The 22031-nt window shown below is 36.2% G+C and overlaps 2 non-coding genes across 2 annotated transcripts; both read left to right on the top strand.

Annotated features, from left to right (window-relative positions):
• The first annotated feature begins 18516 nt into the window (after positions 1-18516).
• On the top strand, positions 18517-18590 carry TRNAP-UGG (transfer RNA proline (anticodon UGG)). The gene has a single exon. It is a non-coding gene; the product is annotated as a tRNA-Pro (tRNA).
• Positions 18591-18729: 139 nt separating this feature from the next.
• TRNAW-CCA (transfer RNA tryptophan (anticodon CCA)) lies at positions 18730-18803 on the top strand. Its single transcript has one exon. It is a non-coding gene; the product is annotated as a tRNA-Trp (tRNA).
• The last annotated feature ends 3228 nt before the right edge of the window (positions 18804-22031 follow it).

Genomic DNA, 22031 nt, shown 5'->3' with positions numbered 1-22031 from the left:
CGGGATTCACTAAGACAGAAATAAAGCATTGGGTCGAACTCTTCTTTGGTGTTAAGGTGGTAGCTGTGAATAGCCATCGACTACCTGGAAAAGGTAGAAGAATAGGACCTATTCTGGGCCATACAATGCATTACAGACGTATGATCATTACCCTTCAACCGGGTTATTCTATTCCACTTCTAGATAGAGAAAAAAACTAAAGGAGAATACTTAATAATACGGCGAAACATTTATACAAAACACCTATCCCGAGCACACGCAAGGGAACCGTAGACAGGCAAGTGAAATCCAATCCACGAAATAATTTGATCCATGGACGGCACCGTTGTGGTAAAGGTCGTAATTCCAGAGGAATCATTACCGCAAGGCATAGAGGGGGAGGTCATAAGCGCCTATACCGTAAAATAGATTTTCGACGGAATCAAAAAGACATATCTGGTAGAATCGTAACCATAGAATACGACCCTAATCGAAATGCATACATTTGTCTCATACACTATGGGGATGGTGAGAAGAGATATATTTTACATCCCAGAGGGGCTATAATTGGAGATACTATTGTTTCTGGTACAAAAGTTCCTATATCAATGGGAAATGCCCTACCTTTGAGTGCGGTTTGAACTATTGATTTACGTAATTGGAAGTAACCAATTAGGTTTACGACGAAACCTAGAAATCGATCACTGATCCAATTTGACTACCTCTACGGGATAGACCTCAACAGAAAACTGTTGAGTAACGGCAGCAAGTGATTGAGTTCAGTAGTTCCTCATAGAAAATTATTGGCTCTAGAGATATGGTAATATGGAGAAGACAAAATTGTTTGAAGCACGCACAGAACCGGAAGCGCCCCTTGTTTCAAAGAGAGGAGGACGGGTTATTCACATTTAATTTGATGGTCAGAGGCAAATTGAAAGCTAAGCAGTGGTAATTAAGACCCCCGGGGGAAAATAGGGATGTCTCCTACGTTACCCATAATATGTGGAAGTATCGACGTAATTTCATAGAGTCATTCGATCTGAATGCTACATGAAGAACATAAGCCAGATGACGGAACGCAGAGACCTAGGATGTAGAAGATCATAACATGAGCGATTCGGCAGATTTGGATTCCTTTCCTATATATCCACTCATGTGGTACTTCATCATATGATTCATATAAGATCCATCTGTCTAGAGATCGTCATATACATCTAGAAAGCCGTATGCTTTGGAAGAAGCTTGTACAGTTTGGGAAGGGGTTTTTTGAGAGAAAAGAAGAATCTACTTCAACCGATATGCCCTTAGGCACGGCCATGCATAACATAGAAATCACACGTGGAAGGGGTGGGCAATTAGCTAGAGCAGCAGGTGCTGTAGCGAAACTCATTGCAAAAGAGGGTAAATCGGCCACTTTAAGATTACCATCTGGGGAGGTCCGTTTAGTATCCCAAAACTGCTTAGCAACAGTCGGACAAGTGGGTAATGTTGGGGTGAACCAAAAAAGTTTGGGTAGAGCCGGATCTAAGTGTTGGCTAGGTAAACGCCCCGTAGTAAGAGGGGTAGTTATGAACCCTGTGGACCACCCCCATGGGGGCGGTGAAGGGAAAGCTCCCATTGGTAGAAAAAAACCCACAACCCCTTGGGGTTATCCTGCGCTTGGAAGAAGAACTAGGAAAAGGAAAAAATATAGCGATAGTTTTATTCTTCGTCGCCGTAAGTAAATACGTAACTAGGAATATGGAAAATTGCATTTTTGGAATTTGCAATAATGCGATGGGCGAACGACGGGAATTGAACCCGCGCATGGTGGATTCACAATCCACTGCCTTGATCCACTTGGCTACATCCGCCCCTTATCCAGCTAAAGGATTTTTTTCTTTTTTCCATTGATCATTATTCTATTTATTCTGACCTCCGTACTTCGATCGAGATATTGGACATAGAATGCCACTCTTTAAAAAGGAAAAAAGGAGTAATCAGCTGTGACACGAAAAAAAACGAATCCTTTTGTAGCTCATCATTTATTGGCAAAGATAGAAAAGGTCAATATGAAGGAGGAGAAAGAAACAATAGTAACGTGGTCCCGGGCATCTAGCATTCTACCCACAATGGTTGGCCATACAATCGCGATTCATAATGGAAAGGAACATATACCTATTTACATAACAAATCCTATGGTAGGTCGCAAATTGGGGGAATTCGTGCCTACTCGGCATTTCACGAGTTATGAAAATGCAAGAAAGGATACTAAATCTCGTCGTTAACTGAATTCTGAATAGAAAGATTAAGAAGAAAAAAAGATTCAAAATAAAGTAAAGGTAGGCGGGGAATAACCTTATTTATGACAAGTTTCAAACTAGTAAAGTATATCCCTAGGATAAAGAAGAAGAAAAGTGGGCTAAGGAAACTCGCAAGGAAAGTTCCAACCGATCGTCTACTTAAGTTCGAGAGAGTTTTCAAAGCACAAAAACGTATCCCTATGTCTGTTTTCAAAGCACAAAGAGTTCTTGACGAGATTCGCTGGCGTTACTACGAGGAAACTGTTATGATACTGAACCTCATGCCCTATCGAGCATCTTATCCCATCTTAAAGTTGGTTTATTCGGCAGCCGCAAATGCTACTCATTATAGGGATTTCGACAAAGCGAATTTATTTATTACTAAAGCCGAAGTCAGTAGGAGTACTATTATGAAGAAATTCAGACCTCGAGCTCGAGGACGTAGTTTCCCCATAAAAAAAAGCATGTGTCATATAACAATTGTACTAAATATAGTAAAGAAATCTAAATAACCTTTAGATCCATCTAAGATTTCGATTCCCAGTAAAAAAAATATAGAATAGAAAAATATGGGACAAAAAATAAATCCACTCGGTTTCAGACTTGGTACAACCCAAAAACACCATTCCTTTTGGTTCGCACAACCAAAAAATTATTCTGAAGGTCTACAGGAAGATAAAAAAATAAGGGATTGTATCAAGAACTATATACAAAAGAATAGGAAAAAGGGCTCGAATAGAAAAATAGAATCAGACTCAAGTTCCGAAGTAATTACACATAATAGAAAAATGGACTCAGGTTCAAGTTCCGAAGTAATTACACATATAGAAATCCAAAAAGAAATCGATACGATCCACGTCATAATCCATATTGGATTCCCAAATTTATTAAAGAAAAAAGGAGCAATCGAAGAATTAGAGAAAGATCTACAAAAGGAAATTAACTCTGTAAACCAGAGATTTAATATTTCTATCGAAAAAGTTAAAGAACCTTATAGACAGCCTAACATTCTTGCAGAATATATAGCTTTCCAATTAAAAAATAGAGTTTCATTCCGAAAGGCAATGAAAAAAGCCATTGAATTAACTAAAAAAGCAGATATAAGGGGAGTAAAAGTAAAAATTGCGGGTCGTCTCGGAGGAAAAGAAATTGCACGCGCCGAATCTATTAAAAAGGGTAGACTTCCCCTCCAAACAATTCGCGCTAAAATTGATTATTGCTGCTATCCAATTCGGACTATCTATGGAGTATTAGGTGTAAAAATTTGGATATTCGTAGACGAAGAATAAGTAATCTTGTCTTCGGATTCTGTCCATTGATAGAATAAAAAATGACAAGAGACTTTTTTCCTGAAATCCCTGCAAAAGAAGAAATTATACCTCTTTCTATAAGATTTAATGAAAATTGATAAATCATTTAATATAATTGCTATGCTTAGTGTGTGACTCGTTATTTTTTTCTTTTTTTTAAGAAAAAAACTTAGTAATTATAGAAAATTAACTAATAACCAACCTATTGCTTCGTATTGTCGAGATCCTAACTAAGAAACAGTCACTATATGAATAAATACCTCTATCATAACATAAATGAGTAGATGTGTCATATAGTTGTAGCAACTGCAATTTTTTCTCTAAAAAAGAAAAGGGATTCTAGGTTGTGAAGCAAAACTAAAGGGATGTGGATAAAGGGAGGGATGATAGAAAGAAGGAAGAGGAAATAAATAAGATATAGGATTCCACTATGTATGGTCTATGAATTACATCATAAAAGGCAATGTGATAAAGCATCAATATAATAAAAATAATAGAGAATTAAAAATTGTAACTTGAAACAAGAACTACAAATTTAAAGCAATAATAAAGAGCCGCCCGGGTTAATAAAACTGAGAAAATTAACTCGGAAAGAAATTTTTTGGAAGCTCCGTTGCGGGATTCAGACCTAACCATTCAAGGAGAAGCAGTGGGAACGACAGAACCTATGATTCCATAGGATTTTATTGAAAAGAATCCTAACACTTCATTGGGTGGGATGGCGGAACAAACCAAAAAAATTGTCTTATTTGGTAAGTTTATAAATTAACAAATAAGACAGGAAAGAGTAAATATTCGCCCGCGAAATTCTTATTGAATTAGAATACTTTACCGCGATTCAATAAGAGTAAAAATAAGGATTTTTTTAAGAAGGATTACATTATCTATAAATATAGAATTTAGATAAATATACACACACATCTGGATATATTCTAGATCTTCTTTTTTGACTATATATTATATTTTTCTGTTTTAACAAATTCAATATAAAAAAAACCGAACTTTTTCTATTATCTATTAATGTGTATCTATCCGTACCGTAATATTTTGGAATATTATGAATTAGAGAAATTTACATGCTTTCTGATTCCATTCGCGAGGAGCTGGATGAGAAGAAACTCTCATGTCCAGTTTTGCAGTAGAGATGGAACTAAGAAAGAGAACCATCGACTATAACCCCAAAAGAACCAGATTTCGCAAACAACATAGAGGAAGAATGAAAGGAAAATCCTGCCGAGGCAATCGTATTTGTTTTGGTAGATATGCTCTTCAAGCACTTGAACCCGCTTGGATCACGGCGAGACAGATAGAAGCAGGACGAAGAGCAATAACACGATATGCACGTCGTGGTGGAAAAATATGGGTACGTATATTTCCCGACAAACCGGTTACACTAAGACCCACGGAAACACGTATGGGCTCGGGAAAGGGGTCCCCCGAATATTGGGTATCCGTTGTTAAACCTGGTCGTATACTTTATGAAATGGGGGGAGTATCTGAAACTGTAGCTAGAGCAGCTATCTCCATAGCTGCCAGTAAAATGCCCATACGAAGTCAATTTATTCGATTAGAGATATAGAACCCTAAAAGGGGTATGGAAGATAAAAAAAAATGCTCGGTTTTTCTTTCTGGAAAGACAATATTTCTTTCATCCTTTTGCATTGAAATAACAAATTGAAATCAAAATAATATGATTCAACCTCAGACCCTTTTAAATGTAGCAGATAATAGTGGAGCTCGAAAATTGATGTGTATTCGAGTCATAGGAGCTGCTGGTAATCAGCGATATGCTCGTATTGGTGATGTTATTGTTGCTGTAATCAAAGACGCATTGCCCCAAATGCCTCTAGAAAGATCCGAAGTAATTCGAGCTGTAATTGTACGTACATGTAAAGAGTTCAAATGCGAAGACGGTATAATAATCCGCTATGATGACAATGCTGCGGTTATAATTGATCAAAAAGGCAATCCAAAAGGAACTCGAGTTTTTGGCGCGATTGCCGAGGAATTGAGAGAATTGAATTTTACCAAAATAGTTTCATTAGCTCCTGAAGTATTATAAATACTAGTAGGCGAAATTGAGACCAAAGAATTAATTTAGTAGATTGTGTTTTACGTATATGTTTTAAAATCCAAAATGAAAAAAAAAAAAAGAAAACATGTTGATTATAGAAAAATTAGGAGGAACCTAGAATTAGAGTCTTATGGGCAAGGACACTATTGCTGATTTACTAACCTCTATAAGAAATGCGGACATGAATAAAAAAGGAACAGTTCGAGTAGTATCTACAAATATTACCGAAAACATTGTTAAAATACTTCTACGAGAGGGTTTTATTGAAAGTGTTCGGAAACATCAGGAACGTAACAGATATTTCTTGGTTTCAACTTTGCGACATCAAAAGAGAAAGACTATAAAAGGAATATATAGAACAAGAACCTTTTTAAAGCGTATCAGCCGACCCGGCTTACGAATTTATACCAACTATCAAGGAATTCCTAAAGTTTTGGGTGGAATGGGAATTGCTATTCTTTCTACTTCTCGAGGAATAATGACAGATCGAGAAGCTCGACTAAACAGAATTGGGGGAGAAGTCTTATGTTATATATGGTAATCGCCCCGCCTATAGTGCTCGAATTCTATCTCGCCCTTCCTATTTTTAAAATAAAAATAGAAAAATAGGAGAAAAAAAATATGACAGAAAAAAAAAATAGGAGAGAAAAAAAAAACCCGAGAGAAGCAAAAGTAACTTTCGAAGGTTTAGTTACGGAAGCCCTACCCAATGGAATGTTCCGCGTTCGGCTAGAGAATGACACCATCATCCTAGGCTATATTTCAGGAAAGATACGGTCTAGTTCTATACGAATACTGATGGGGGATAGGGTCAAAATTGAAGTAAGTCGTTATGATTCAAGCAAGGGACGTATAATTTATAGACTTCCCCATAAGGATTCGAAGCGTATCGAAGACTCGAAGGATAGCGAAGATTTGAAGGATAGCGAAGATTTGAAGGATACCAAAGATTCAAAGGATTAGGTTTTTCTTTTTTTTTCTAGGGTAATAAATTCTAAGTTCTAAAATTCAAGCGAAGAGACTTATTTTTTCCAAAAGATTAGATTCATAGTTTAAAAAAGGATACGGAAATATGAAAATAAGAGCTTCCGTTCGTAAAATTTGTACAAAATGTCGACTGATTCGTAGGCGTGGACGAATTAGAGTCATTTGCTCTAATCCGAAGCATAAACAAAGACAGGGGTAATCTTTCGAAAAAGAACTTTACTTTCTAAAAAGTAAAAAAAAGTACCCGCGGAAATGTTCCAATTCCAAATAAAATAATTTCATTTAAAATAATTAAAGTAAAGGGTTTATTTTACCCTGAAACGGATATCTTTGTATCTTTTTTTCTTTTTTTTATTTCTAACTCATATTTATGAGATAATAAAATATGGCAAAAGCTATACCAAAAATTGGTTCACGTAAGAAAGTGCGTATTGGTTTACGTAGGAATGCACGTTTTAGTTTACGGAAGAGTGCACGTAGAATAACAAAAGGGGTTATTCATGTTCAAGCTAGTTTCAACAATACCATTATAACTGTTACAGACCCACAAGGTCGGGTGGTTTTTTGGTCCTCGGCCGGTACTTGTGGATTCAAAAGCTCAAGAAAAGCATCACCCTATGCTGGTCAAAGAACAGCAGTAGATGCTATTCGTACAGTAGGTTTGCAACGAGCAGAAGTTATGGTAAAGGGCGCTGGTAGTGGAAGAGATGCCGCATTACGAGCCATTGCTAAAAGTGGTGTGCGATTAAGTTGTATACGCGATGTAACACCTATGCCGCATAATGGATGTCGACCGCCTAAAAAAAGACGTCTGTAAAAGAATTAACCCGCTTTCAACTTTCATTTCAAGAGAAATAAACGATTCAATGATAAAATAATAATACTAGTCTATTATGGTTCGAGAGGAGGTAGCAGGATCCACTCAAACACTACAGTGGAAGTGTGTTGAATCAAGAGTAGATAGTAAGCGCCTTTATTATGGTCGTTTCATTCTGTCCCCGCTTAGAAAAGGTCAAGCGGACACCGTCGGTATTGCCTTGCGAAGAGCTTTACTTGGAGAAATAGAAGGAACATGTATCACACGTGCAAAATTTGGGAGCGTGCCGCACGAGTATTCTACAATAGCAGGTATTGAAGAATCCGTACAAGAAATTTTACTAAATTTGAAAGAAATTGTATTGAGAAGTAATCTCTATGGAGTTAGAGACGCATCCATTTGCGTCAAAGGTCCTAGATACATAACTGCTCAAGATATCATCTTACCGCCTTCCGTAGAAATCGTTGATACGGCACAACCTATAGCTAACTTGACAGAGCCCATTGATTTCTGTATTGATTTACAGATCAAGAGAGATCGTGGATATCAGACAGAACTCAGAAAGAACTATCAAGATGGAAGTTATCCTATAGATGCTGTATCCATGCCTGTTCGAAATGTGAATTATAGTATTTTTTCTTGTGGGAATGGAAATGAAAAACACGAGATACTTTTTCTAGAAATATGGACTAATGGAAGTTTAACCCCTAAGGAAGCACTTTATGAGGCTTCTCGTAATTTGATTGATTTATTTCTTCCTTTTCTACACGCGGAGGAAGAGGGCGCTAGTTTCGAAGAAAATAAAAACAGGTTTACTCCACCCCTTTTTACTTTTCAAAAAAGATTAACTAATCTAAAGAAAAACAAAAAAGGAATTCCATTGAATTGTATTTTTATTGATCAATTAGAATTGACTTCTAGAACGTATAATTGTCTAAAAAGGGCCAATATACATACACTATTGGACCTTTTGAGTAAGACTGAAGAAGATCTTCTGAGAATTGACAGTTTTCGTATGGAAGATAGAAAACATATATGGGACACTCTAGAGAAGCATCTCCCAATTGATTTACATAAGAATAAACTCTCGTTTTAAATCCATTGCAATTTTTTTTCTTCTTCTTTTTCGAGTTAGAATAAAAAGAAAACAATTTAGCATCTTTGGTACAATCTATATTTTCGCGAAATGGATCATAATAAAATGGATTTTAGGTATCTAGGGAAGATTCACTTGGAAGTAACTATTTCCTAGATACCTATGGTACTTCACGGTTGAATGAATCAAAAAATATCTAAAAAAGACCTAAAGTTAATGATTTATCAATGGGTAATGTTGCTCCAATACCTAACCAAAGAGCTACTACAGTACCGATTAAAAAAACGGTCGTAGCTACTGGGCGGCGAAATGGATTTTGGAATTTATTGACATTCTCTAGAAAAGGTACTGTCAATAAGCCTGTTGGCACAGAAACCATTAAAAGAACGCCCAATAACTTATTGGGTACCGTACGGAGTATTTGAAACACGGGAAAGAAGTACCACTCGGGTAATATTTCCAGAGGAGTTGCAAACGGATCTGCCGGTTCACCAATCATTGATGGCTCGAGAACCGCTAAACCTACATTACATGCAATAGTACCTAGAATTACTACTGGAAAAATATATAAAAGATCGTTGGGCCATGCGGGTTCCCCGTAATAATTATGTCCCATCCCTTTAGCTAATTTAGCTCTTAATACAGGATCATTTAAGTCTGGTTTCTTTGTTATTGGGATAGGTGAACTCTTTAGGATCCATCCCCCAAAGGAACCGGACATGAGAATTTATCATCATCCGGCTCGAGCAAGAGTGAAAGAAATAAGACCGCGGAAGATCCTTAATAGAATTAAGGTTTATAATGACTCAATGACTCTAGGCAAGAAAAGCTTTATCAGATTCTCTTTTCCGAAGTTGCACCTACAACTACTCATTGAAAATAATCCTATTCTTATGGGTAAATGCTCAATATCCAAGTGGGCTTACAAATTTGATCATGATCAATTGCTTTGTGGATTGTCTCATGTCTCTTGATTAGTTGGTATTTATCCCCTCAATATCGCAAGTTTCTTACCTCCAAACAAAATATTTACTTGTTACTAATAAAAAATCAAAAAGTTTAGCCTACATTCTTCCTTAGATCCCTTCTTTTACTCCGATAGTATTGCGGATCACAATCGATGCAAAGAAAATGAATGCATTTCCATACTATAATAAAAAGGTAAGTGTAATAAATAGAGAACTGGATCATGTCACATGACTTATTCCATTTCTACTCTATGGGATCTTACGGAGCCTGTTCATGGATGACATGGTTGCGGTATGATCATAGAAGATATTCTCCTCAAGTGAACCAGCCTATCCTTCCTAGGTAGGGGACTTACATGTTGATTGGATGCGGAGACACCTTTGGTTGTGAATTCTAATGTGGCAGATCCAATTCTTTATCTGCATGGCCAAATCAATAATTCAAGTCACACACTCCCATAATCCGCCTTTTTTCTTTCGTAAAATTAACTTCAACTATTTGTATTGTATAAAAATACTTTGGAGTTGAAGAGAAGTATCCAAATGACATGTGTTATTTTACAATAACCCATGCTTGTAGCAATGAAATACCAAAACCTACCCGATATGATATATGATAATTATAATTCTCTATGATATGCCTTCCCTATAAAGGACCCGAAATACCTTGCTTACGTATCATTGGAAAGTGCATTAACATAAATACGGCAGTAAGCAGAGGCAGTACAAAGGTATGTAAACTATAAAAACGAGTCAAAGTGGATTGGCCCACACTAGCACTTCCGCGTAATAACTCCACTAAAGGCGATCCTATTACCGGAATGGCGTCAGGTACACCTGTCACAATTTTGACTGCCCAATAGCCAATTTGATCCCAAGGCAAAGAATAACCAGTTACACCAAATGATGCAGTCAAAACAGCCAAAACCACACCTGTGACCCAAGTTAATTCGCGGGGTTTTTTAAATCCCCCTGTGAGATACACACGAAATACATGCAGGATCATCATTAAAACCATCATACTTGCTGACCATCGATGAACTGATCGGATTAACCAACCAAAGTTGGCCTCGGTCATTATGTATTGAACCGAGGAAAAAGCCTCTGTAACGGTTGGTCGGTAGTAAAAAGTCATAGCAAAACCGGTAGCGACTTGTACTAGAAAACAAGTAAGTGTAATTCCCCCTAAACAATAAAATATGTTGACATGGGGAGGAACATATTTACTAGTTATATCATCTGCAATTGCCTGAATCTCAAGACGTTCCTCAAACCAATCATATACTTTATTGAGATAGGTAACTAACCCGAGTCCCCCTCTAAGAGCCGTATATGAAAATTTCATCTCGTACGGCTCAAGCAGAAACACAAAAATTTTCAACGAATATTAGAAAAAAGGTTCAAAACTTCATCAGCCACTGAATTGGGTCGATTTGCCTTGAAGATATCAAATAAGAAAAATCCGGAATATCTTCTTTGTGATGATAATGCCAAAAAATCTCAAGTTGGCGCGTCTTTCTTTCTTCCTTTCCCTTATGTTGGTCATTAGAGGCTTCTTGACTTTTCTCTTCCCTATAAAGGATTTGTTTTTTTATGCGTAATATAGAAATTATCTTGTTGAGATCCTATGAATCAGTTCAATTAAAACCTTAGATTCATACTAGAGCCACGATGATTTAGTCTCAAGCTAAACAAAAGGCAAGGGTTCTTCGAATAAGAACCGCTTGATAATCATTTATTGAATCAGTGTAATGACTCGACAAAATCGAGAGAAAAAAAGTTGTCTTTTGGGCAAACAAAATTGGAAGGAAGAAAATTTCTTTTTTATTTTTATTTAAGAACTACTTGAATTTTTCAGTCTGGTTGCGAGGTCTTAATAGTGAGTATGAATCATAGTTCCATTTTTTTTTGATCCACTCTATCTATTTCGTGTTCCAGATACTAGAATAAATAATATCTGACGAATTAGAATCATCTTGATAGAGATAACAGGCCCTTTCTATGTATTATCAATAGGATCAATTCTAACAAGTCACACACTCATATTCCAGAGATACCGAAACAAAAAAATTCCGCGGTCGAACTACCATAATATCTAGAAATGTAGATCTTAAACTAGAAAGGCTTTTTTGGATGGAAAAACTCTGACTTCCTAGTTTTAGTTAGTAGAAACCTAATTGGTTAAAATTCCGTCCAGTAAAACGGAAGAATTATAAATTTCTAAAATGATAGATAGGAATATAGCGAATAAAGCCATTGCGATCCCCATAAAAGGAGTAGTCCCCCAACCCGGGGCGACTTTCCCATATTCCGAATTCAAGGGTTTCAGTAAACTACCTGCACCAGTTCGTTTTGGCCTAGGTTTAGAACTATCTTCAACGGTTTGTGTAGCCATAAATTCTATTTAATCATTGGTGTTGACTTTGTATACTATTCCGTTGTAGTTGTAAATACACGATCTTTTCGTAGATCCATTGTAATCTTGAAATTCTATAAAAATGGAAACAGCAACTTTAGTCGCCATCTCCATATCTGGTTTACTTGTAAGCTTTACTGGGTATGCCTTATATACCGCGTTTGGGCAACCCTCTCAACAATTAAGAGATCCATTCGAAGAACACGGAGACTAATTTAAGTAAGAAGTCTCCCAGATAGGGGGACTTCTTACTTAAATGAAATTATTTTATTCTTTTAGTTGGAGTTGGTGGAACCTTAGGTGGTTCTCGGAAGAAGATAGCGAAAAAAATTATCCCTAAAGTCGAAACTAAAAGGAACGTATAAACCAATGCTTCCATAGATTCGATCCTGGTTTATTTACAATTATAACTTCCACACCTATTCATTTGTCATTTGGGATAATTTCCCATATAAAGAAAGAAAAAGAGTCAAAGAAAGGATGGGAGATGTTTCCCATGTCAAATCAAAAAAGAGAGGTGAAAGATACTATAACAATGTGTATCAAACTGCCTGTTTCCTTGTAGTTGGATCTCCCACTTTTTGGAATGTTCCAAATTCCACTTGAGCATCCAAATCTGGATCAATACCAGCAAAAACATCTCGGAACAATGTTCTAGCGCCATGCCAAATGTGTCCGAAAAAGAAGAGCAAAGCAAAGGTAGCATGACCAAAAGTGAACCAACCCCTTGGACTGCTGCGAAAAACACCATCAGATTTCAAAGTAGCCCGGTCTAATTCAAAAATTTCCCCTAATTGAGAACGCCTCGCATATTTTTTTACAGTAGCAGGATCAGAATAACTTACTCCATTAAGTTCGCCACCATAGAACTCCACCGTTACACCTACTTGTTCAACACTATATTTGGATTCTGCTCTTCTAAAAGGAACGTCTGCTCTAACAATTCCCTCCTCATCTACCAAAACAACCGGAAATGTTTCAAAAAAAGTAGGCATACGGCGTACAAAAAGCTCACGTCCTTCTTTATCTCTAAAGACGGGATGTCCTAACCATCCAACAGCTATTCCATCCCCATTGTCCATTGAGCCTGCTCTGAATAATCCCCCTTTTGCCGGATTATTACCAATATAATCATAAAAGGCTAATTTTTCGGGAATTTTAGACCAAGCTTCTGATAAACTAAGATTTTCGGCTAAACCATTGCTAACTCTTCGATATATTTCTTGCTGAAAGTATCCCTGATCCCACTGATAACGAGTAGGCCCAAATAATTCGATTGGGGTCGTTGCTGACCCATACCACATAGTTCCAGCAACTACGAAAGCTGCAAAAAAAACAGCAGCGATACTACTGGAAAGTACAGTTTCAATATTGCCCATACGTAATCCTTTATATAGACGTTGAGGCGGACGGACACTAAGATGGAATAAGCCCGCTAATATACCCAATGTACCCGCAGCAATATGATGAGAAGCTATTCCCCCCGGAACAAAAGGATCAAAACCTTCTGCACCCCACGCTGGATTTACAGCTTGTACTTTTCCAGTTAGTCCATAAGGATCGGATACCCATATCCCAGGACCATACAAACCCGTTACATGAAATGCCCCAAAGCCAAAGCAAGCCACCCCTGCAAGAAATAAATGAATTCCAAAGATCTTGGGCAAATCCAAAGAGGGTTTTCCCGTCCGCTCATCAGAGAATATTTCTAGGTCCCAATATACCCAATGCCAGATCGCTGCCAAGAAACACAAGCCAGAAAACACAATATGCGTACCTGCCACACCTTCATAACTCCAAATACCCGGATTTGTTACAGTTCCTCCTGAAATACTCCAACCACCCCACGAATCCGTTATTCCTAAACGAGTCATGAAGGGAATTACGAACATACCTTGTCTCCACATTGGATCCAGAACAGGATCAGAGGGATCAAAAACTGCTAATTCGTATAAAGCCATTGAGCCAGCCCAACCAGAAACTAGAGCTGTGTGCATTATATGCACCGCAAGCAATCGACCCGGATCATTCAATACGACAGTATGAACACGATACCAAGGCAAACCCATGGAAATACCCCTTTAGCAAAGAAAAATAGACACGATGTCGCTTTATTTTATCGCATTGAAAAAGACTATCCATATCCTATGTACCTAACCCTTCTAGGGGATTCTGTGTCAGAAAGCGCGAATATTTATTTCATTCCATTAAAAATAAGAAGCCAATTCTGTTCATAAGAAGAAAGAGAAGCAGATCTATTCTATACTCGATAAGTGCCAATATGCAATGGGTAACTTGGCCAATTTGGAAAAAACGAAGAATAGATCGCTACCCCTCTTTGTTTAGCATTCAAATCACCCATTCCCTTTTCTTTATTCAATCTGTCTTACATTCCTTATATGTATAACCTTTCAATCTACGTATTAATAGAATCTATAATATTCATATAGAATAAGAATAAAAATTAAGACAATAAACTGCGGATTCTTTCTTTCTGTTCCATTCTTACGTTTCCATATTAAAGTGTGGTTTTCTTACTTAAATTTAATAATATTAATCTAATATGCCCATTGGTGTTCCAAAAGTACCTTACCGGATTCCTGGAGATGAAGAAGCGACTTGGGTTGACTTATACAATGTTATGTATCGAGAAAGGACACTTTTTTTAGGTCAAGAGATTCGTTGCGAGATCACGAATCATATTACAGGTCTCATGGTATATCTGAGTATAGAAGATGGAATTAGTGATATTTTTTTGTTTATAAACTCCCCAGGCGGGTGGCTAATCTCAGGAATGGCTATTTTTGATACGATGCAAACGGTGACACCAGATATATATACAATATGCCTCGGAATAGCCGCCTCCATGGCGTCCTTCATTCTGCTTGGAGGAGAACCCACCAAGCGTATAGCATTCCCTCACGCGAGGATTATGCTTCACCAACCTGCTAGTGCTTATTATCGGGCAAGGACACCAGAATTTTTACTAGAAGTAGAAGAGTTACACAAAGTTCGCGAAATGATCACAAGGGTTTATGCAGTAAGAACAGGCAAGCCTTTTTGGGTTGTATCCGAAGACATGGAAAGGGATGTTTTTATGTCAGCAGACGAAGCCAAAGCTTATGGACTTGTCGATATTGTAGGGGATGAAATGATTGACAAGCACTGCGATACTGATCCAGTGTGGTTTCCAGAAATGTTTAAGGATTGGTAGTGTCCGGATTTCTTGTAAAGTTATTTCACAGCTAAATTCGTGTTTTCCTCGATTTAATAGAAAATAGAAAGACTTCATGATGAGCAATCATCAGGTTAAGATGGATCTAAACCAATCCATTTTTTTCTATATACATACAACATGCCGACGGTTAAACAACTTATTAGAAACGCAAGACAGCCAATACGAAATGCTCGAAAAACGGCCGCGCTTAAAGGATGCCCTCAGCGTCGAGGAACATGTGCTAGGGTGTATGTGCGACTCGTTCAGATCATGACTTCAAACAAATATAAAAAAAATTGAAGTATCCATGATTAGTACCAATGAATAGGATATAGCTTCTCTATCCTAGATTTCTATGGTATATGGAATTTATGGTTTCCTTTGGTGCAAATCCAATTATCTAAATTGGAAATAAGAAGCAATTCTCCCATTGGTAGCAAATGGTTATCCATTAAGCGGAGGAAATAGTAATAAAAAGAAAAAGGCTTATGCTCCTTTATCTTAAAAGAACGGACTAACAGGGTCAGCTACTTAGCCAACTTTCATAATTAAATACCGTCACTGTATGGATAACTCTTATTGTGAAAAGAGCTATTTACTCTATAATGGATAGGTAGAGCCAAAGAATGTGGACTATACAAGTTCGCAATACCTTTTGATGAAAGAAAGGGCTCCGGTGTATAGAGAGGGCCTCACCGTTTAAAAGGGAACCATAGAAACGATGGAACCCACTATTTTTTTTAGTATTATTAGAATGAATTTGTTATTTCGTATAGAAATAACTGAACGGAGTGGAATAAAAAATCGTGGTTGGGAAGGTTACTATAGCAAAAGCCATTGGAATTAATATTTTATATATCGGAATAATTAGTTTTGTTATTAATGAGAAAAAGGGTGGCTAAAAGAAGAGAAATCATTAGTTATTCATTAAGGTTAATTTGATTCAATGACCAGAGTTCCGCGAGGATATATAGCCCGGAGACGACGAACAAAAATGCGTTCATTTGCCTCAAACTTTAGAGGGGCTCATTTAAGACTTAATCGAATGATTACCCAACAGGTAAAAAGAGCTTTTGTTTCCTCTCATCGAGATAGAGGTAGGCAAAAGAGGGATTTTCGTCGTTTGTGGATCACTCGGATAAACGCAGCAACGCGGGTATATAAAGTATTCGATAGTTATAGTAAATTAATACACAACCTGTACAAGAAGAAATTGATTCTTAATCGTAAAATGCTTGCACAAGTAGCTGTATCAAATCCAAATAATCTTTACACGATTTCCAATAAAATAAAGATCATCAATTAAAGGTATAAATAAAGTAATATACTGGAATAATAAAAGATGAATTCCCGGAGAGGGAACTCCGGGAAGATACAATAAATTAAGATTAAGTGGTAGGAATCAACGAGCTGGATTACTTTCTTTATAATATATATAGGTCTGGCCCTTTCGAATTCGAATAAAACATCAACAATCGGAACTTAAGTTCCGGTTGTTGTTTCTTAAATTTTGGTTGTTGTTTCTTAAGTTTCGATTGGAATTGTACTTTTGCGTTAATTGAGGAATATGTCTATTTTTTCTGGGTCTAGAACCTGTAATTATTGAAATTGACTGGGCTTGAAATTGCTTTTCGTTCTCATAGTTACGAAACGGTAAGAAAGATAAAATACGAGCCTGTTTTATAGCAAGAGTAATTAATCGTTGTTGTTTCAAGGTTAATCTATTTATTCGTCTCGATAATATTTTTCCTTGTTCACTAATAAATCTATTAATTAAACTCATGTTTCTATAATCAATTCGATCTCCCGGGCCAATCCGGGGACGCCTACGAAAAGGTTGTTTAGATTTACGAAAAGGTTGCTTGAATTTACGAAAAGTTTGCTTGGATTTACGAAAGGGTTGCTTGGATTTATTAAAAGTTTGCTTGGATTTACTAAAGGGTTGCTTAGATTTAAGAAAAGGTTGTTTAGATGTATACATGATTTATTCCTTATTTAAAATTTGAAAATTTGAAAATTCACTTCTTTATTTTATTAATTTAGGATCCAGAAGAAGTAGTTTTTCTTTGATCCATATCTTATTTGATTCATATTATAGTATATGAATACCCTCTATACATATGAAATAATATCTACCGGAAATCAGATGAGTTGATTTGTATTTTGTATTCTATACTATGTTTTCTTTATATATTAAATATGAAGTTCTTACTCTTTCTGTTGTTTGGAAAGATCAAACACACGATGTTCCTATTTCTTTATTTCGTGATGAGTCGTATGCTTGCGACAATAACGACAAAATTTTTTGAATTCTAATTGTCCGGGTGTATTGTGGCGATTCTTTTGAGTACTATATCTAGAAATCCCCGTCGATTCCTCATTGGCACCTTTTCGAACACAACTGATGCATTCCAAAATAACTCTGATTCTAACATCTTTTCCCTTGGCCATGAACCTCCTTTTCTTTTTGGATTGACTTAACTTAATTCTTCTACTTATTCTTTTATTCTTCTATTTTGAATCCGAAGAAGAAGAATAAAATTCATTAGAATAATTTTTTTTTATTCTTTAATTAAGTAATAAAAAATAGAGAAATAATTAAAGAATACAATCCTTGTCGAATTAGCAAAGATTTTGGTTCGAAATCCTTTCATTTAATTAGCCAGCCCCGCCTTTTCTATGCTCTGATTTCTGAGGCCTTATTTAGCTTGGGTACCCCTTTAAATTGAATTTCTATTTTCAAAAATGGGGTTTACCAAATTTTTAATGACTCTGAGGTTCAACCCAATCCATCTTTTCTTTCTTTTTCCTTCCGATACTAAAAAAAGATTGAAAAGGATCAAATTTTGTCATATCACGAAGAAATCTATCCCTCCCATAGCAATAACTAGAATTAAAAAAAAGGGAATGACAAAGCATCTGGGAATAAACGATTAATTTCTATCAATAAACCTGCTAAAGCACCAAACCATAGAGTACTTAGCACGGGTGCTACAGAGAGATATGTTTTTATATCCCGCATTGAAAATCCTCCTTCCTTGTTGGAATACATATATGATCATAAACTCTTGCCCAAGATTGTTATGCTATATATAAAATGAACCATATCGACGAAATTTTCCTATCCCTAAAAAAGAAAAAGATGACCCCTTCTTCCTATATATTACCAAGGAAAAGTAATCCTTCTTTTATAGGCGAAATTATATTGGATTTTATATGTATATAATTCCTTAATTATATGAGACCAAAAAGAAGAAATGACACGAGGGTTCTATATATAGATAGAGAAAGAAAGAAGAAGAAAATTATGATGTGGAAAAGAAGACAGGAATTGTGTACAATGGCATTGTACAACAATTTAATTTGGAAAAGGGATGTAGCGCAGCTTGGTAGCGCGTTTGTTTTGGGTACAAAATGTCACAGGTTCAAATCCTGTCATCCCTACCTATTACTTCTTTCTTCTTTATAGGCAGTAGCGACGAGATCAATTAAAGTAAAGTGGGTATAACTTGAATTTGTGGAGACTATACGTACGTGAGATACATTAGGAATAGAAAAAGATTTTCTTTTTGAATGAATGAAAGCGCTCTTAGTTCAGTTCGGTAGAACGCGGGTCTCCAAAACCCGATGTCGTAGGTTCAAATCCTACAGAGCGTGATTCCATCTATTTTATGTCGAAGCAGAGTAAAATAACTTAACAAAATTGAATTGTAACTCCAATTTCAATTTGACCTCCTCTCTGGTCTGGAGGAGGTCAATCAAAAAAAAAAAATGACTCAATCAAAGATCCAACTGATCCCCACGCCTGTATTGCAAATACGCAGTCACGAATAATCCCGCTAAAGTAATAGGAATTAGGCCTAAGACGATTCCAAATAGAAAAACTTCAATCATTTCGATTTGTTCGAGGGGATAAAAAAAGAGGTACGATCTATCCCTAAATAGTACTCTAAATTATCCACGAATCTCAATGACCAAGAAAAGAATTCCTAATTAGTCTGGAAAAGAGTCGTAGAATGCCAGGAATCCCAAAGAAAGATTTTTCTTTTCTGAATTATAATTATTCAGTCAATTCAAATAAGGCGTATCTTGTTCAAGCCAATAAATAGAGCTGGGGTTATAGTTAAAGCAGCCAGTAGAAAACCAAAATAACTAGTTAAAGTAAGCATGAAAGAGTTAAATTCCATTTATTTTTTTTTACTACACTACATATGTTGGTAAAGCATTTACCTAAGTTATGGAAAATTCATAATTCATCAGTTATTTTAGATAATACTAAAAAACAAGATAGAGTAAGATACAGAAGTGTAAAAGAAAGTGGATTCATCAGATGATACATGAGTCCCTAATTCCGAATCAAGAGATTTGTTGTGGAATTTGTCAATTGAGTAAAGTAATAATATTAAGAACTAGATCATCTAACCCCATTGAATGAAAAAAAGAAATTCAATTTTCAGGGAAATTTTTGAATAAGAGATAAATAAACAATTGAATTTGAAAAAAAAAACTTCTTTCTATTTTGGATAATTTCTTTTTCAATAGGACCCTCTTTTTGGAGTGAACGATCGAATATTCCCCTATTCCTTCTTATTTTAACTGATTGTATTCCATATGGAATAAGAGGAGAACAAAAGCATTCCACGACCTGCCAAGGGGCTGTTAAAAAAAAAAAAAAAAGAAAGCTCTTCCTTGAATTTACTTTATTTTTATTCCTTTTTCGAACTCCAACCAAAGTAGATTCGAAGACGAGTCACTTCAATTATCCTTTTAAGTTCTATTCTATCTTCTGTCTTTCCCTATTTCATCTCGTAAAGTTCCGCGCTCGCAGTTTGGTCAAGAAAGTTAGACCTAATCCAACAAACAATACAAGGATGAATTACGAATTATGAAAGGATAGATTTCACATATACTTGTCCTTGTATTGTGTCAGTATGAGAATATCCTTCCTAAATTATTTATCCAAACCTATTGATCATTAACTTAGATTTTCCCAAGATTTTGGCTGCTATTCCGAATTACTCTATTATTCCGAAGCCAATGAAAAGTAAGTAGAACCTACAAAAATGGGGTTTTCTATTGATGCCTTGAATAACATATAGCTTACCTATAGACAAAAAAAAAATAAAAAAGTAATTATGTTTCGGAACCAGGCAAAACCAGATTGCTGTGCCATAGGAAGGATAGCTATACTAATTCGGTATACTCAAAATACACCTTTGGTACAAAATTGACAATCTCACAAGGATGAAATATCAGTAATTTTCTATTTACTGGTCGATCCCATCTTTTACGGAATCAATTCCTTTTTTGAATGTACAAAAATTTTGGGAGTTCAGCATGTCTGGAAGCACGGGAGAACGTTCTTTTGCTGATATTATTACCAGTATTCGATACTGGGTTATTCATAGCATTACTATACCTTCCCTATTCATTGCGGGTTGGTTATTTGTCAGTACGGGTTTAGCTTATGACGTGTTTGGAAGTCCTAGGCCAAACGAGTATTTCACGGAAAGCCGACAAGGAATTCCGTTAATAACCGACCGTTTTGATTCTTTAGAACAACTCGATGAATTTAGTAGATCCTTTTAGGAGGCCCTCAATGACCATAGATCGAACCTATCCTATTTTTACAGTGCGATGGCTGGCTATTCACGGACTAGCTGTACCTACTGTTTTTTTCTTGGGATCAATATCAGCAATGCAGTTCATCCAACGATAAAACAAATTCCAACTATAGAACTATGACACAATCAAACCCGAATGAACAAAATGTTGAATTGAATCGTACCAGTCTATACTGGGGTTTATTACTCATTTTTGTACTTGCTGTTTTATTTTCCAATTACTTCTTCAATTGAGAGAAAGAAAGAGACTAATAAGAATTCTCTTATCCCATTTGGAAGGATACCATCCTTATAACTACCCATGACTGTTTTTGTCTCTAGCATGACCAATTGATAAAATGTGGAGGAAAGTAGGGGAAATGGCCGATACTACTGGAAGAATTCCTCTTTGGCTGATAGGTACTGTAGCTGGTATTGCTGTGATTGGTTTAGTAGGTGTTTTCTTTTATGGTTCATATTCTGGATTGGGTTCATCTCTATAGTAATCGGAGGGACCAGATTGTAAACATGAAAAAGTAGGAGCTTAGCGGGTCCTTACCCCCCTTTATCTGATTAGAGCGGAAAGGACCCGCGGAATTTTTATTTTACTCTTATAACGCGAATTGAATCTATTCGATTCACTCTTATGAAGCAACAAGAAAAAGAGATCACTCGAGGATCCAATATCTTATTCCACGAAGGAAGTATCCTGAAAATCCTTGATTTAGTTTCGAGTAATAAACTAATAAAACCTTAATCAAAACTATTCAACTAGCCTAAAAATAAAAAAACCTTCAATGGAAGAGTTTACTTTTTTTTTGCAAAATTTCTGTAAATTTGAAGTTGAACTTAATTAAACAAGCCAAGCAATTTGCTCACAATCACAAGAAATTTTTCCCCCGCCATATTTTCTTCCCCTCTGTTTGTCCACTACCTCGGCTAAACCTAAGCAAAAGAAAAAGAGGTCCAAGAGACAGACCCGAATAAAGAAGAAATAGTAATCTTTGACGAATTAGGAAGAAAAAGGATTCTTATTTTGATACAAGAAGAATCGGCACAAGAAAAAGGCTTTTTCTTGTGCCGAATAGACGATTAAGAAGACCTGCAATCCCTCCGAAAAAGAAGAAATTTTAATTTGATTGTTCTCGCCTTTGCCTTGGATTCTCTTCTTTTGCATGGGATATAAATAAGGAATTCCAGACATCTCATAAACAAAAAGCAGTCTAAACAAAAAAAGGATTTCCAAAATAGATCATAGATAATTCTAGCAATTGCCAATAAA

Source organism: Triticum urartu, unplaced genomic scaffold, assembly GCF_056163025.1.
Source record: "Triticum urartu cultivar PI428250 unplaced genomic scaffold, HENAU_Tu73 scaffold2, whole genome shotgun sequence".
Lineage (NCBI taxonomy): Eukaryota > Viridiplantae > Streptophyta > Magnoliopsida > Poales > Poaceae > Triticum > Triticum urartu.
The sequence above is the reverse complement of the archived record's forward strand: the minus strand, read 5'-3'. Positions and strand labels throughout refer to the sequence as shown.